General features: G+C 40.0%; 1 protein-coding gene across 1 annotated transcript in view; it reads right to left on the reverse strand.

Moving 5' to 3' along the window:
* ntm (neurotrimin) overlaps nt 1-16,725 on the reverse strand; it is a 147,972-nt gene extending 131,247 nt beyond the window's left edge. Inside the window, exon 1 of the mRNA XM_053442281.1 lies at nt 16,640-16,725. The gene's annotated coding sequence lies outside the window, so the exon portion shown is untranslated. The remainder of the gene's footprint in view (nt 1-16,639) is intronic.
* Nucleotides 16,726-18,155: the final 1,430 nt, after the last annotated feature.

Below are 18,155 nucleotides of genomic sequence, written 5' to 3' on the forward strand. Positions count from 1 at the left end.
AAGAGGCTTTATTGTCTGGGCAGAGACTAGTTTAAATACTTAGCGTGTCATGTTTATTTGAGTGTTTGTTTGTAGATCGCTGATCTGTTTTTAGCCGTGTAACGCGTTGCGAACTGGAGACGTCACATCCGGTTCCTTTGTTTACTATGTTCTGAGAAGCGCGCGTAATAAGCCGGCACTTCCCTTTTTAAAGTGTTACCGTCAGAGATATTGTGCGGAGATTTACATCTGTTAAAAGATACATCTCACATAACTGGACTGCCCGCTTCGCCGGAAGTTTGTCTCTGACGATGTTTTGAGAGCTTTCCTGATCTCTATCTCTCCCTCTCTCTCTCTTTTCTCCTAAACCTGTTTTTACACACGTCCCGACCTACACTTACATATTTCATGTGGCATAGAAAATTCTAGATTTAAGGAGCCTTGATACATCTCGACGCCATTCGGCGCCAGAACCAGGAGATAAGAAATCCCTTTGTCTAAAGATCCCCTTTGTTAAGTTCAGTGACCGGCAGCCATTTTGCTTTTCGCAACGTGGCTTCATTCATAAACCTCCATCTTGAAAGTACGTGAACGTAACATCCTGATCCTGGCCAGACTTCGTCACCACGTGATCTCGTCATTACGCCATAGCCACTCCCCTTTCTCTTTAGACACACACACCCACACACACACATAGAGACACAGACAGGCAGACACACACGACCACGCACACACACACCAGTAGATACCCAGTATTACCTGTGTGACCATTGTGATAAAGTGCTGCTGCTGCTGTTGCCATCGTTGAAATATTGGTTTTGTTAAATGAAGAATCATTGAAATAACATTAACTTTATTTCCCCTTTTTAATAAATACTTTTGTAATTAAAGTATTTGTATTTCTGTGATTATTTGTACATGTGTATGTGAATACAGCTGGATTACTATAGCCTGTGCTCGAACTTAAAACCCTTCATTGTTTATTATATAATCATTAATATTAACTATTGAGATTATTAATTTAACTTTTATCACTTGAGACTGATAACTATAGTTTGACTCGTTGGTCCCTGTAACCAGGGTGGTGCCCCGCTACGATAAGCATTAATTACAGATTTGTATTATTCTTAATTGATAATTTTATTGTTTTCATTAATTATTTAACCATTATTAATTGATAACCGTATCATTTCTAATTGATTATTTTACTATTCTTAATTACTAGCTTTATAATTTTTAATTATTTTTAACAAATAATTTCTACTTTAATAATCATTTCTCATGATTATTAATAATTAGCCAACGTCAAATCTACTACTACTATTGCACAACAAGTCTAAGCAGTAACAGTTTTAAAGAGCATTGCATAGCATTCTCACTGAAAATACAGACTATTTGTGAGAAATACCAAACCTCATGGTCTCTGATCAGGCAACATTTGTAAAGGGTGTGTAGGGCTGTTTTTCTTATGGACAGCTTTGTGAAAAAAAGTCATTACTTGCATCTCATAAACTGTTACAAATGAGCCTTATCAATTTATGTCAATCTTATACAGTATAAGCTAAATATCTTAACAACTAGATACTTTGGTGGGAGTCAACTATAAACATTACGCAACAACTGCTGATAGTTGTCAGACCAATTAAAGCTCCCCTTTTTGATACAGTGTGCTGCTCATGTGCCGATCCAGGATTGGAGACCAGAGAAAGAGACGTATCATGACAGAGAGCTAAAGTCCTACTGAACATGAATGACTGCAGCAAAGGCACAAACAAACGCTCCACTCAGAAATTTGTGACAGTGGCATTTAAGTCAGGTTTGGCTGACAGAATAGCAGAGATGGAGTCATAGCCGGAGACATGTGATCTGTCATAACACTCATTTAAATAGGTCTCACGTTTGAGGAAGAATAGAGACTGACACCGTTTATGTGGCCAGTTACTAAGTACAGATTTTGACAGTTTTCCTCAAGCAGGGGTCCTTTTCAGGGGTTGAAGGAAAATAACTAAAAGCAGTAAAGTGGCATTAGTCTTAGAAATAAGGCCAGGCTAATGAGGGCTGGTCAGATATCACTGCAGTCCCCTTTAAGGACCTTGGTATGAAGGTTTGAAGGTGCAATTTTCCCTTGGGGCATTCCTGTCATATAAGCATGTTGAGATGGAAAATGAGGTTGCCATCTTTGGGAAGAATAAGGCCACCCTAAACATGAATAACAAATTAGAGAAGACATTGTCACAAAATCACTTTGACCTGCAGAGATGAGGCTTTGATTCAGGTTCCACACAGAGCCTGGATTATAAAACAGTTTATAAAATCGTCGCAGTTATTCACGTATCAACATATTACAGGCTGTGTGATTCGAGCTAAAGCCAGCCAATATAATCTCTCTGGTTTTCAATCAATCAATCAATCAAACTTTATTTGTATAGCCAATATTCACAAATCACAATTTGTCTCATATGGCTTTAACCAGGTGTGACATCCTCTGCCCTTAACACTCAACAAGCCACAAGTGAGGGATCCCTCTCCCAAAATGGACAGAAATGCAATAGGTGCCTCGTGTAATGGCGAACATCAGAAAGATAAGAGTATTTACAGCGTTGATTAGAATACACACTTTGTAGCATAATGGAAGGTCAATGAATTGATTGATTATTGACAGTAATGGTCGAGTATCTGAGTAGACATATTGTATATCAGGCAGCCTTGCTGAAATCATATTCGATGTGCAGCCACCACCATCATGATGCACCATCATGATCGGATGCCACTATAGTCCACAATCATGATCCACCGCCGCCACCAGGATCCACCATCAGCTGCCACCTCCATCATGGTCCACCACAACCATCAGATGCCAGCAAGATACAGGATCCGCCATTACTATTGAAGAGCAGTCGTCTACTTCATCACCAAATGTAAGAAGTTATATTCAAAATTTGTATCTTAAGATGTCACACACGCACGCTCTCATGCACAGACAGTAATTTCAGAATACTATGAACCAAAACCATTGCAGTCTCATATAATGACTTTGGAGGCTGTAGCTTGTGGTGGAGTCAGTAAAGGTGGAATAAATCACTCTTCCCTGTGTAATAGAGTTTCACAACCCTCAAAAACGAACATGCAGTTGAATCAGCGCATCTCTAAAGCGGTTTTAACAAAAAATGACAAACTGAAGCTGTTACTTTCAGGAGGATTATATATTTCAGTTCTGCTGCATTAGACTGCTTCCTGGTTTGCTACGGGATGCTATCAACTGTGTGTTTTTACCTGAAATAAAGGCCAGTGCCATTTCTCCAGACCTGAGTAGTCTCTGCAGGTTTTTCTGTATACACAGGTAGAGCAGCCCATGTAGTGGATAGCCTTAGAGGTAACACAACAACGAGAAACATTCACTGCTACCTGTTGCGGCCTGTAAATTAACTATGTGCACATAACAGCTACACGAGGAATGTATAGAAAAAAATATCCTTAAATATTATGGGTAAGTAACAAGGACATAAATAGAGTTTGTGTTGATCTGCCCTCACTTCTAATTTTAAAATGTGTGTTGCAATGTAAGAAAACTCCATTGTGCTGCACTTGGCTGTTTTTGAATGCAGCTGAATAAATGCTTATAAAGTCAGCATGTGCTCTATATTTGCTCAGAATTGTGGTCTAGAGATTGTGTCTCTGTTTTATAATGAAAACAGAACGCAAATAATCTCTGTGCTTCTCCATTCACATATTAATTAACTCAGCAAACAAGAACTGACGAGTCACAAACAGCCAGGCATCTTACCTAAATGCCAATAACGAGGACTTGCAAACATGCAAAGCTTGAGCCACCTGAACTGAAAGCAAAGTGCTGGATAGAAGAGCAAGCCAAATCAATCTTGGTTAGAAATGCCTTTTCAGGTCTTGCGTCAAAGTAGCATCTCTGGAGACCATCCTTAGATCCCTGCAAAGCAGCGAGTGGGTAAACCTTAATGTATATCTCTATGTTTAAAGTTCAAACAAAGCATCCAACTGACCCCCCAGTGGATCTGACTACACTGATAAATTACAGAGCTTCCCAATGAAATGCTAACCTTGGTCTTGCACAACAGAAGGTAAATGCTGAGATGTGCTGATGTGCTTATAGAAAAGCTCGGGTCAAGAATGTATATTTTCACTCAATAGCAAAATGGTTTCTAGCTGAATATGATGCCATTCAAGGCCTCAACTCTGAATGCATAAAAGCAGGCACAACATTGTGCATTTGCTGTGTTGAAAATATAAGACCTGTCTGCAACAATGTGAATAGCTGAATGCTCAAAGCATACAGTGACTGAGTGGAGCAAAGTTGGCAAAATATTGTGAGAATTGCTGTACTTCCTCTTGAATATTTAGGTCAGATCCTGTACAAAACGCATCTGCTACAGATTGTGTTTTTCATGCATTAAAGCAAAATGGCGTTTGTCATCCTTCTCTGCTAAAAAATCTCATCTTCCCCGATCCTACTAGTAACAAGCTCTTGTTTCATACTCCAGGCAACCATATTAAACAAGGGGCACTGGGGTCAGTAGTGCCTGTCTTGCTCTGTTGCCCGTTGTTGATAAGCAGCCGCAGATATCTCCAGCAGGAAGAAATGTTATCCTCGATTTTTCCTGCTACTGCTCCGATTGATCTGGCGGCACAAGTTGGCAGGATGATCAAGTGGCTCGTTAAGCAGAAGAGGAATTAGGTCTGTGTCAGATAGGAAAAAGCCGTGGCTGTCCCCAGGGGCATCTGTGTGGTTTCCCATCGCGTGACACCTGTGCTCTCAGAGGGAGCTGTGCTTTCTTCCTGCTACTGGCCAGGGACTTCTTGTCTTAGAGGCAAACCGGGATGAGGGGTGAGCACTGCTTTGATATCTAATGTGGAGCAGATTGAAGTTTGCAACCACAGATAGAAAGACAATATGCAGAAGTTAGTCAATCCTGCTCTATTTGACTTTGCTTTTGCTTCTCTATCTAGCCATTGGTTTAAGGGTAACTAATGGGTTAAAGGAGAAAACAGAAATATGGGGGTGGGGGGGTCAATACAAGATTAATACCCGCATACTCTGCAGGTCACAGGTTTGCAGCGTCCTTGGTTAGACTCACTGAAGTCAATTTAGAGGAGAGAGCCTGTGTGCAGCTTCTCTCACCCACTCCTTCTCCTTTCGCCGTTTTTGGTAACATTAAGCATGTGTCCAGCTTCGACTATTTCCCAACATAGATACTGAAACGAATGCTCTACGCAATTTGATATCACTAAGTCTATTGTATATTTTATTAAAACAATTGGTAACGCAATAGTAACACTGTGTCACCAGCAGCAGAATAATAGCATTAGACATTAATGTTTAAACACTTAATAGGAACGCTACCTTGCCAGGCGGTCTCAGCTGACTGTCTGGAGAATTAAAAAAAAATCAGCCTTTTTGAGCTAGAGGGCCACAGCTTTATTGTAAATACACTTGCTGCATAATTGCCCCATGCTGAAAAGGAATAATTCTGAAGTATTTGGCAAACAAACACATTAGGTTGCCTTTGAAGCTGGCCCTACTTGGTGGTAGCTGTTTCTCACATTTACACACAAACACACACACACACGGGAGAATAAAAGACGTGGCCAGACAGCGAGGACAACAATTCCAGAGTGCTCTTCCAGCTATCCGCCCTCAGATATTGACACAGAGGCAGGGGATGGCCAGCGAAACCTGGTGCACAGCCATTCTCGCACTGACAATATGTCTGATGTCGGCCCAAGATGCACAAAGGATGAAGAGGCTAAAACCCTGAGCAGATGGGGTGAATCCATCAGTCACAGTTGAGAGGCTGCTTATGGACAAAATTAGTTTTTCAGGAGTTATGCGATCAGTTAACTGACCTAAAAACGTTTAGCGACGACATAGAGGGAATATTGACTCAGTGTTGTAGAGATGTTTTTTTAGGGAATCATTTCAGTGGTTAAGAATTTAAGATCATTCAGTGAATGAGGTATTAAAGTTCCTCCAATTCTTCTCAGCCAACTTTTTGCTGATTCTACTACTTGTAACGTTTCCTCATTGAAAGAGTCAACCCTTCCTTACTGTGCCGTCAGCTACAGTTTTGGGAAACAGAACCGATTAACTGGTCAAATGCTGAGTTCCATATTTAGTTTTAAGGTTAGGTTCTACAGTTGTTTTACTGCTGGGTTATTTTGGGTTTGAAGCTATGATCAGACGGTTTCCTGTGGTCAAATCCGGCCACACTGATCTCTCTCTGACAGAATCATAATAATAATGTAATGTAATATCCTCACAGCTTTGATTATTATTATGAGGAAGTGTTTTAATAAAGCCTACAGCTTTACAACCCAACATATTTTGGCAAATATATCCGTAATCATTGAGCATTCCCCTGACACCAGCATACGTAATCTCAACAAGAGAAAAATCCACTGCTCATTACAGCTGATTCTACCTCCTAACAGGCCCTTGGGAAAACAAGTAGCTGTTGGGCCCCTAATGACCCCTAATACTCATAGTTGTATTATTACCCCTGACAACCAAATGCTTTAAAGCTGAAACTGTTAATTTTAAAATAACAACAGCAGGTTCGATAGGTAATAAGTATTTTAATAAAGGGAATATACAAAAAAAAGCATTAGAGGGATAGTTCACTATAATGAAAATGAAAACTCACAAATTATCTTCTCACCACTATGTGGGTCAAGTGTTTATGTCCAGAGGGGTAAACAGCATTGCAGCAGAATCCAATACAATCAAAATAAAAAAAAAACTAACATGCCTCCTTACTACTTGTTTGGTGTCATCCAAGTGCCCACAAGTCCCCACATTCATATTCAACTTGAAACAAGGTCATTTCCACCTTGTTTTAAGGCAGCTTATGTCTTCTTACGAGGTGCGTTCATTGAAATAAACATTAAATTAAAAGGAATTATTAACAGAAACAGGATCCTTCAAGTAGATTATATTTTACTTCGGTCCCAGCAATTTGACATTATTAATATTGTGTAGGTAGAGCCATATAATATGGAGTATCCTCACCCAGATTTGCCTGGGCCCCAGCTGGGGCACAATGTCCAATAGCATGGTCTCCCACAGCATGTTGGTGCATATTAGAAAGTGAGTTCCTCAGGTAGTGAGTTGGAGAGTATGCAATATTGCTCTATATGTAGAATTGTACCTAACAAGCCTTTGATTTTTACAGGATTACATTTCCCCTCAAATGTAAAGCTGTACAATGCCTGCCTTGCTTCATTTCATTGTATGTGTTTCAGTTCTCATTCAGTCAGCTCTGCATGGGGCCACATTCGGTCCCTGAATGTCCATTCTTCTTCAGAGTTTTATTCTGTGGACCTGTCCCCATAATTAAAGCTGTCAGGAAGCCTGATAATGGTGCAATGAATTAACACTGTTTAATAGCCCACTGCAACATGATGTGCCATTTGGAAATAGCTGTAAGAACGATCTTTCTAATGTTAAGTTCATTAATAGAAAATGATTTTCAGCAGAACTCAACAGTTCATTGTGTAAGATCTATTGTAAACTCTGCAGGCTGATAATCCATATTAGAAGATATGTCTATGCCCTTGCAGTGCATTAAGTGAAATATCCCCACATTAATTAAACACGGCAGAGAATAGTAACAACCCCAGTACACAACAGGAGGAGTCAACAACAAAATTAATATTTTATTGTATACCCCATCCTCTTCCTAATTCACCCAGCATGGAACATAATATGCCAGTTTTCTTTACTACACGGCTAACAAATATAAATTTCACTGCATGGGGTAACCACTTCATCTTATAGATGGGGAATGATGACAGCCAAATGAGCCATTTTACTGTATAATGGTTGTAACCAAGAGCATATCCAGCAGCATGGCCAATGATATTATCAACCTGACAAGGACTAATGGCAAAGTTCAAGGGCAGTGCATATACAAGGATTTTGCAATGAACTTCAGGTATCTTTTACAATTCAGTGACCACTGACCATATGTCAATATGATTCTCTTGAAGATAACAGAGGAAAAATCTAATTATGAAATTGCTTTAGTCATCCACAGAAAATGTCTTTAAAGCTACAAACATTACTGAGGACTTCAAATTAATCTGAAAGTAATAAGCTCATCCCATTATGCATTAAATGAGGGAGAGAAAGAGGGGGGATGGATTTAGTCTATCCATAATTTGGCATACATGCGGTGGACTATCAAGGATGTGTTTCAACATCTCAAACAAATACACAATCAGTAGTCATTACAGGGTGAATTTCCTGGAGGAGGTCACATATGTTGCTGAGATAACAAGCCCTCCTCGCTGTCCCGGCCAGTAATAATGCATAAACCACAGTGCATCTACCTCTAGGTGCTGCAACTGAATCCCAGCTCTGTGCTTTTTGATTTGCAGCTGTAGAGAAGAAAAAGACACTGCCATCCTTGTTTGACAAGGAAACCAGCTTTGGCTGTCAGAGCTCAATGGCATCACACAAATAGCATCTATCTTTCATGCTTGCAGTCACAGAGAAGACGAACACTTTCTCTTTTTCCATTTTTTTCCCCTCGACATTCTCAATACAATAAATACATGCTCCCTTTTCCCATAACCTTGGCCCAATTTTTTCCCTTTTCCCTGCTTTGGTGGCTTCTGGCATTTCCAGTTGGGTGAATGAGGTCACAGCGGTGCTCAATTAAAAATATGAAGTCATGTGCAATCTCCCTGCAATCGATCCATAAACAAAGTCAGACCAAGGTGACGTCTGACACCCCCCAGCTGTGTTTCATAATCATGCTGGTCTTTTCTGAGTTGATCACAGCTCCTTCCAAGCCACTACTCACGCAAGATGCTTGACAGCACTGTCAATATCCCTTGTTGACAACTGTTAAACAAGTCGATATCTTCCACTGTATTTCATTAGAACTCATTTAACCTTCTGTTTGAGCATATTTTCTTCAATTCCACTTTCTTGGAAAGTGTTTTGCTGGGCCAGACCTCTCACTATACACTTCTGAAAATGATTTGAATTCTGTTGCATAGTTGGGTGTGTTGAGGGATTCTTTGAAGAGATCAAAGAAAAATATGCCATCAGAATGAGAGATGTGGACCGTAAAAGGTTGCAGGGTGGTTGAGCACGTTAAGCCTTGGATTCCTGGTGGATCAGAGGGGCTGAGATGAACATTTGTCCCCTCCAGACACATCCCAACACCACAGCAGCTGGCTCAGTCACTAATTGACTTTGATATTCCTGACCTAGTAATACCGATACTGACAGAGACCAGCCCAGCTAATGGACCATTTACATAAAACAGCGCTTATTAGACAATCGGCAGAATCAAGATGGTTTAGTCAAGGCGACAGATAGGTAATTACAAATTCAAGGTGCGTAGCAACAAAGGCGGGCCATTTGGCAGATGCAGAACTTCTTGCATGTCAGAGAGTCATCAGGGGCAGTTGGAGCTGCTGCTGCGGATCACTGAATGCAGCCCTGCTGAGGAAAGTCACCTGCACTAAGTAACAACTCCAGGAGCTGCAAAGGTCACTTGGACTAAGTGCACACAAGTAAGGACAAATGGATGTGAGGCTGGAGTTTATTGCTTAAAAATAAGCAAAGTGTTCGACCCTGAAGGAAAAGAAGAGACTTACAGTTAAAAAATGGGAGCAGTTAAAAAGGTTTAATTATGAATGAGGATAAACTGTGAAACACGGCAATCTCATGCAATTTCCTAAAGTAGAGGTCTGCCCATTGTAATACATCTTTGTGAATATTAAAAGCTGCTGGAGATATTAATATAAAACAGAACAGCAGTGCACTGGGAGTAATTTTGGCTTCCAAACTGAATATGTTGTAATTTTACTTTTTAATAGTACTAGATAACATATAAATATTGCCCCTTTCCTTCTTTTTTTTTTACCAATAATGGATAATTGTGTTCCACTATTCATTAGTTATTAATAAAAAACAGTCTATAAAGCCATGCTGTTACATGAAAGAAAAGCCTGATGCCCTCATTCAACATTTATATAGGTGTAAATCAAAAATTCCTAATCCCTACAGAGCAGTATTCATGGGATCCATAAATATCCTGTAGCATGTTCTGGTTTGCATTTGATTTCAAGCAAATATTTAAATATGGACAGATACATGCCATGTGACTCAGTGGGCTGTGGTCCGTCTGCCCCATAATACGTGATATGGCCACACACAAATATGATTTATTCATGAATCCTCAAGGTCCAGCCGCCCACTACAGGCTACTTGGTTTGATCTGAGTTAAAGGTGGCTTACCTTAACCTCTGTTAATATGAAGCTGTCAAATATTGATCGACCATTAGGATATTTTTAATAAGTCTTTAAGTGATGCAGCTTGTAGATTTTTTTTCTTTAGCCAAGACTGACTTAAGATATTGCTAAAGACTTTTAAACAGCTCACTAATAATATTTGGAGTATAAAAGCTCCGCTCTGGTTTATCACATCTTGGGTCTTACTTTTGTTTTTTTTTACTCCTCTTTCTTTTTTTGGGAAGCCGTGTATGAAAAAGTCAATACTCAGCATTAATAGTGATGGATTTTAATTATTTCTTCAAGAAGAGCAAGAAGCATGGGCACTCAGGTGGTCAGACAGGTTTTAAACAAATGATAACATTAGCATTCTGTGGGGATTATTACCAACCTTTTAAATATACTCACAGAGAGACAGATTGAAATTATCTTGCTGCACTGCTAGCTTGATTTAGTTTTGTACCCATCTGAAATTCATCAATGTACACTATTGTGTAATGAGGTGTAAAGTAACGACACTGAACGCAGTAAGCCATGCATAACAATGATTTGTCTCACACATGTCTGACAGAACTGATACACTGCAGTCGATTCCCGTGGGCAGAACCCCGACTCAAGTTTTTAACATTAGGTGCTTTTATGGTCTGTAGCTTTTCTAGTCTTGATGACCGCTCGAGGTGCTTTACATTACAGTTTTTGACCTTCACCTATTTTAATTTAATGTTAATGAAACACAATCTATTTCCCTGTATTATAAGCACGATACAGTGATTGTGTATTGGGCTCTGAGAGATACATGTGTAATACATTCGTACTACAAATGATGACCAAATAAATGTGAATTAAAAAAAATGAATTCAACCAGTATTTCTTTAGCATTTCATTTGATACAACCACACCATGCCCAGTCTATTACGACAACTTATTATGAAAACTCAAACTGGAAGGTAAACACAGAAATACAATTTCTCTTTACCCAAACCACATCTAAGAAATATGTACAACACAGACACACCCACACACACATACACAACACATTTCTGCAGCTCCTAGACAGCATTGTTGCTGGACGTCTCAGAACCATACAGTGTCTGTGACAGCAACATGACAGTGTGCTTTTATGACTCCCTTATATTCCCCTACAGTGACAGCAGGGGAATGGAGAGAGATGCCAGGAATCATGAAGAGGAATCCCTGTCAAGTCCCACCCTGAGGCTTCCCCTCCCTCGTGTCAAGATAAATAACCACAAGAACCTCATGTGAAGCAGAGAGAGAGAGAGAGAGAGAGAGAGAGAGAGAGAGAGAGAGAGAGAGAGAGAGAGAGAGGAGGAGAGAGAGAGAGAGAGATGGAGAGAGAGGAGAGAGAGAGAGAGAGAGAGAGAGAGAGAGAGAGAGAGAGAGAGAGAGAGAGAGAGAGAGAGAGAGAGAGAGAGAGAGAGAGAGAGAGAGAGAGAGAGAGAGAGAGAGAGAGAGAGAGAGAAGAAGCAGAAGCAGCAGCAGCAGCAGACGGACCAAAAAAGTGCCATAAAAAAAACTTGCTCTCTAGAGTGGCTAGATTATGTCATTCTTGATAAAATTGCATGGCTAAAATGTTTTGTTTTTTTTACTAATTGATCTGCTTGGATTTTGGAGTGAAGATGGACATACTGTTGATAAGAATTCTTTATTTGCATCACCTGATATTTGTAAATGATGGTAACAGTTAATGGGTTATTTTTAACCACTGTCAGTGTGTCCTTGAACTTGTTTTTGAGATATTTTCCTTGCAGCATAAATAAACCTTTAATTGTATAAGTGAGTGAGAAAGCCCAATGAAGAGAAATGCAGTGAAGGAATAAACAGTTTTCCTGATACTCTTAAAATCAGATGATTTCATCACAGGTTGCTTAATTTTTTCCACAAGACTCACTTTTACTTTTGTTAACCTAATTTATTTGTTTTATTCACCAGATTTTCCTAATGGGACTGGAATGTAGTGTCGCTTTCTGATTCTGCCATGAATTCTCAACTACTCTACACTACTCGTCATTATTGACCAGCTAATTTGATCACAGAATGGTTTCAAACAAATCAAATGGAAACCTGCTGCGTTTATTTTTGTGTTTACAACTGTTTAGGTTGGGAAAAATGTTTGTGTTGAGAAAAATGAACTAATCCAAAGTCAACAGGACAATCCCTAAATCAACGTGGACTGCATCACTGAAAGAATTGAAACCAAAACATTTAAGAAAATTACTGAAATGCATACAATTCATTAGGCATTACCACTGGCAAACACGTGTGATGTTTGCATGGCCATTATCACACATCCACACTATCAGGTTCAGTTACATTAGCCTCAGAGCCAGAGCCATCTAAATATCACATGGAAAAACAGGAACTATCCTTTCAGCTTGCCTCAGTCCTCGTTGCCAAACAGCAAACGGGTCAATAACCCATCATTATAGAGCTTCACACTTCGCTGGCTGCAAATTGACTGCCCGAAGGATTAAGGAGAAAGGCAATGATGCCAATGCTGGAGATGAGACAACATTGCTCATCTTCTCCACCTATGAAAAATCCCAGGGTGCACTGAAAATACTTTGGCTAAAGAAAGAGAAGGCAGTGTGACCGGACATAATCCTGTCACTCTGGGTATTGTTGGTAAAATGGAGGTGGAGTAGTGACTCGGATCAGTGGAACACAGTGGCAAGTGGAACAAGGTCACATATAAGACAAAGTGACTTTTCTAATTGTGAGTTGATTGTCCTCAGAATGATAGTTTAATTTTCAGAAAGTATTTTTCTTCTTCACCCACCCTACCCGCTCATTTACCTGATTAAAATAATTCTAAAAGATTAACAATACTTGTTAGATGACTATAAATGTTTGATGACTGTGCAACCCAATGATAACAAATTTAAATGTGCGTTGTGTAGAATTTAGTGACATCTAGTGGTGGAGTTAAATGTTGCAGCTGAATACCCCTCAGCGGCTGTGGCTGAGGGGTAGAGTGGTCCTCCTCCAACCTGAAGGTCGGCAGTTCGATCCCCAGTCTGACCCATATGCATGCCGAAGTGTCCTTGGGCAAGATGCTGAACCCCGAATGGCCCCCCATAGAATAACAAAGTGCTGCGAATAGATGCACTGTATGAATGTGTGTGTGAATGGGTGAATGTAAAACTGTACTGTAAAGCACTTTGAGTGGTCATCAAGACTAGAAAAGCGCTATATAAATACAAAACCATTTACCATTTACCTCCCCCTACCCTTCCACTCATGAAATAGAACCTCTGGTAAACTTCAGTTGTCATAAAAACTCAAAAGGGGTTGGGTTTGTCCAGTCTGAGCTACTGTAAAAAAACATGGCAGCCTCCGTGGAGAGGACCCACTCACGATGTGAATATAAAGGGACCCATTGTAGGGTGAAGAAAACAACAATTTGTACAATTCAGATGGATGATGTTAAGTTCAATTTCTGCCAATAGATCCATTTCACCTCAGTCTTACAAACTGGACCTTTAAAGCTTTATTTTTTCAAAGATGCAGGGGAAAGTATCTGGGTTGATGTGGGTGAGAAAATAATTTAGAGAGGCAGAAATATTTCATTGAGGAGAGAAAATGTGAAGTAACAAAAACTAAAAAGTAGCGTCAGTCAATGTGGCTTTAATAAAGCAGAGATCCCGTGGAAGAGTTGGAGGGAGTGGCAGCAGTATTGGAAGGAGACAGGCTGTTTCTGATTCGCTGATACGGTTTTATTATCTTTTGAGTCCTGAACAAGGTGCTGGCTGCCTGACTGGGCTGCCTGGCGGTATAGCCTGGGTTGATGGGGCTAATGGAATTCGAATGCTGGGACCTCATCTCTCAGTTGTGATGGCTGGGTGACAGGGCCTGATGGATAGCTAGAGCTGAAGGCTCGCCTGACAGTCACGCTCGGCTGATGAATTGTGGAATGAAACAGACATACAAAAAGCTGTGGGCAGCCCAGACCTGGACTGAACCCCCCCTTCACACACTCCTCCTTGGTCAACTGGTATGCTCTGTGCGACAATGACACTTGCATCCATCTTCCAGCCTGACTTGTTGCTGAGGTAATGCGGGCAGCTCTGCAGGGTGCCATGGAGACACATGGCCAAGCCTCGAGACCGCTCCAAGTGTTCAAGTCTTTTAATGATGGACTGTGGCCATCTATCAGGCTGACGTTTCTCCTGAGCGTAGTCCTTGCAGTATATTCCCCTCTGACAGAAGTGTATTATCTACTTCTACACATCAGCATCTACACTCGGAAGTAAAACAAACTGACCCCAATTCGTGCTGTTCAGATGACCTATGAGAGAACTATAACAACAAAAGCAGTGGAAGAGAAGTATTGTTAAACTGTGGCAGATGATCTAAGAGCTAGTGGGAGAGCTGAAGGGCTCGGTAAGGGGAAACTTGCCTATATTTGAGACCTATCTTGTGAAGTGCGCTCGAAAGAAAATAGTAGAGAAGAGAGAGAAGACAAAAACCTAGTAGTTACTTAAAAAAGACAGGGTAGAGGAATGGGACTGATTCTACCAGAGGGGCTGTCTATAGCAACAATTAGAGCCTCCCATTATAATCATAATAGGCATCATTTAACAACAGTTTGATGGGGTTTGGTTAACTATTCAGAGTAAATGACAGCTGAATTATCCTATATTCTTAGACTGAGGGCCCAGGATTAATGAAAATACCCAGAGTGCTTGGGAATGGCAAGAAAACTGCTGTCTGTGGACATTTAAATGACTTATTACATGCTTATTTGAAAACATATTTCTTTCTGTTTAATTATTGCTCCCTCTCCATTTTCTGGTCTCTCTGTGCTAATCTGCCCATTGTCTGCTACATGATAGGTACCTGTGATGGAATCCAGTGAGGTGATACTGCACCTCTCAAACACACTCTGATGTTGAGAGCTCTCCTTGTGAGTATTTACCTGATGCCCCTTTGTCTCGCTGTCCATCTTTTGCATGGGGCATTCATTTTAACTCCCAGTGTTGTTTTTTTGACTAACTGATATCCAATGGTTTGGGTATTGCAGTTCTTATTCTACTTGATGCACAACGTGACTGGCCCATTTGCATGGTTTCTATGAGACTGTGATAAAGATTGAATTATCTATAATCCAGTAGAGAGGTAGGTATCAAAGAGCGCAGAGAAGTGAACTGTTTCAAGATGAATAGGAGCACTCAAATATATTTTACAATCCAAAACATCCGGGGTTTATAAATCTGTTTCATGAAGTCAATCCCAAGGTTTATTCTCATGACAGAACATCGGGGGGAAATAGGGGTTTTGAAGATAACTTTGTTTTTTATTTCTTTCCTGTCGCTGTTTCTTTCTTAAATTGTCAGTGAATATGCACAAAGATGAATTATAATCCCTTCAACTGAACTTCATTTTGTGCTGCAGCAGAAAAGATCTTTCAACCTCTTTTCTGGGACACATACACATCGCTGCACAAGTACTCCTAATGTTTTACCACTAGATTTGACACTTAACATCAAATAGTATGCATACATGTACAGGGGTATGCATTTTATTGAGTACAAAGATAATATGTGTAGATATCCATCGAAAGATGATTCAATGGGTTGCTCAAATATTTGAATGTCACCTACACTGAGTTGCAATGTTGTAATAAGAAGTTGTGTTGTTTAAGATTTATAAATGACATTAAAATTTTTGGCAATATGTGACCTAATTACGTTTGAACTGATGATATAAATTGAAAGGTTTTATGTCATACAAGCATATTTAATCCACAAAACAATTTAAATGTTCATTTACTTTCAATAACTTCAGAAGCTTTTGGATTCCAATTTCCCTAAAAATATACAATAATGAAAGGATCTAAAGATATTCATGTTCTCTGATTAAGTTAAAAAGGTTTTTGGTATTCTGGTCACTTGAAGGATTTTAGTTCTTGTTTCTCATTTGTTATTTTTGAGTCAACTTCCACTGAAAGACGATTTGATTCCATACACAGCTGGGAAATAGAAACAAGTGGCAACAGCTTACACCACTGACCTCAGAACATATTGCACCAGAGATCTTTTCAGGAAATGTCGAAAGTCACAATGTTGTTGTTTTTTGTGTGACAAAGGAATGGCTGCATGGAGAAACAACTGAACCAAACTAATTGTGTTGGCTCACCGGAGGGCATGCATTTTGTTCCTGCAAATTATGAGACCCTCCAGCAATCCCCAGTTTCACAAACCCACCATTAGAAATGTATTTATCAAAGGATACAACATGTAATACATAAGAATAAAACTCTTTGACACAGGATATTTTTTGCAACGGAATTCAGAATCTGCCATGGCATCATGATGTTATCATACTAAAAAGTATCTTCCGCCGCAGCAGCTTATCTCTTACCTTGAGGTTTAACCTGGACTCTGAACCAACAGTGTAAAAACAGCTGTGAACTGTGTGATGCTTCAGTAACTGAGTAACTGAGCAGAGTAAGGTTTGAACATTAGGAAGTAAAAAAAAACGAGGTGAAGTCATTTGCTCACAGTAGCTTTTCCTACGAAATTTGGATGAGACCAGCCTGCACAGTTCAAGGTTGAGAGCCTCTACTCTTTCATCAATATGCAGCTTTCATCTGATATTACATGGCTGTAGATCTTGTTCGATGTCAGCAAAGTCTTCAACAGCATTTAAGCTACTTGAGTAAATGAAGACAGGAAATAAAACCCTGTTGGAGCTGATGAGAATTTCATGAAATATATGAGAAGGGGGAATACAAGAAGTGAACTGAGGGAATACGGCGGTTTTTCGATGACAGTTCAATTATTGTAGTTGATGGGATGGCAACTTGACCCTTCATTTGCATGCCGGTGAGGCGATATCCACTGTGATTGCCATACCTCATGTGTCAGGTCCCAGCTAAAATGCCTGGCGATGGATATTCATCATTTATTACAACTCCTGCACACCGCCTGTCCTAGTTTCCCCGCTGCTTTCACCTGATCAATGCCGTGTGCAAATAAGGGAGGACAAATCAGCCGTTGATGTCTGATGAGAACACGGACCGGGATGGGATGGTAGGAGAATGATATCTTTATAAGAGGATTTGTCAGATCGGGCTTCTCAGAGTCAAGGCTGAAGAGGCTGCAAAGACACATGCCCTCCATCCGGACACTATTAATGAGGATCATCTGCTCTCAAAAAGTCTGGGGACAAGGATGAGGACATATTATACCCTGGAGGGACAAGGAGAGTTTAAAGGCTCAGATGATGAGTCATACTGAGGGAAGATGGCATGCACAAACTCACCGACCAATCACCCTTCTGCACACAATGTAGACACACAAGACAGAACATGAGGACACGAATCAGAGTTCTATACCTAATATTTGATGAAAATCCATCCCTGTACTTCCACTGCTGTCAGATACCCTGGTCGTATTTTAATTTTCATTCATCAAGTACAATACACTTAGATTTTTGTATTTTATTTTGACCTTATTCTTTTAATTTGTTTTATTAAGTGGTATATGTGCAGATATAATCCTGGAGCAAGTAGGCATAATAATTTCCTTTGGGATTAATAAAGTATGTTTGATCTTATTTTACATCATTTCAGAAGAATCACATGCTCTGATCCAAAATCAACACTAACAAAGGATGGTAAATTACTGTGTAATTCAATCATTAACCCACTGCTGCTTCCTTGTGGTGCATCTTACACCAGATCCCTCAGCACCACTGCTCTCACATGCTGGTCCATCTCACAATTATAAGATAACTTGGTGTGTCTAGACTTAATTACAACACCTTTCATATTGCTTGAATTTGCAACACCCATGGTGTAGTAAACAGCTGACGCATACATTCAGATGGTGCTTTGTAGAGGACGGCAGTTCTGCAGCTCTGTGTGTAAATGTCA

The sequence above is a fragment of the Pleuronectes platessa genome, chromosome 15 (assembly GCF_947347685.1).
Source record: "Pleuronectes platessa chromosome 15, fPlePla1.1, whole genome shotgun sequence".
NCBI lineage: Eukaryota > Metazoa > Chordata > Actinopteri > Pleuronectiformes > Pleuronectidae > Pleuronectes > Pleuronectes platessa.